At 52.3% G+C, this 671-nt stretch overlaps 1 pseudogene; it reads left to right on the top strand.

Moving 5' to 3' along the window:
• Positions 1-148: 148 nt before the first annotated feature.
• On the top strand, positions 149-664 carry LOC103584047 (annotated as a pseudogene).
• Positions 665-671: the final 7 nt, after the last annotated feature.

The following is a 671-nucleotide window of genomic DNA, read 5'->3' as shown; positions in this document are numbered from 1 at the left end:
CGGGTCAGCCGCGAGGACACCGGAGCGGGACGCCACGCTGCCGCCGCCGCCGCCACCGCCGCCGCAGATTTGAAAGAAGCCAGCTCTAAACCCCAGATATACAAGAAAGCCATTTTCTGAAATAAGAGTCACCTTCAACGAAATTGCCATGGCTGGCACCGAGGTGCTGTTTGGGGCCACCAGCTTTGGAATCAGCTCGGTGGATCTTTCTGGGAGGGACGCCCACGCCCACTCCCCGGAAATCAAGCCCTTCACCACCGTTGATTTCTCCAGCATTTCCACTCCACACTATGAAGACATTCCATTCACGAGAGCCGACCCAGTGGTGGCTGATTACAAGGGTGACCTGAAGCTCCAAGAGTCCCAAAGTGCAATCAAAGTGGAGCCTGTACCCCCACCTTATTATTCTGAAAAGACTCAGCTCTGCAACAAGCCTCCCGAAGGGCCTTCCAGCTCCCCCAGGGCCATCGAATGCTACGCCTGTGCACATAAAGCCTCCGGGTTCCACTGTGGAGTTCATGCTGGTGAAGGACGCAAAGGTTTTTTTCTGGAGGACAATCAGATTGAAACTTATTTATAATAGGGGTGATCTTAACTGTCAGATCCACCAAAAAAAAAAAAGTAGAAATAAATGTCATACTGTCGGTTTCAGAAGTGCCTTGCTGTGGGGA

This window comes from Galeopterus variegatus, unplaced genomic scaffold (assembly GCF_000696425.1).
Source record: "Galeopterus variegatus unplaced genomic scaffold, G_variegatus-3.0.2 Scaffold39360, whole genome shotgun sequence".
Classification (NCBI taxonomy): Eukaryota; Metazoa; Chordata; class Mammalia; order Dermoptera; family Cynocephalidae; genus Galeopterus; species Galeopterus variegatus.
The sequence above is the reverse complement of the archived record's forward strand: the minus strand, read 5'-3'. Positions and strand labels throughout refer to the sequence as shown.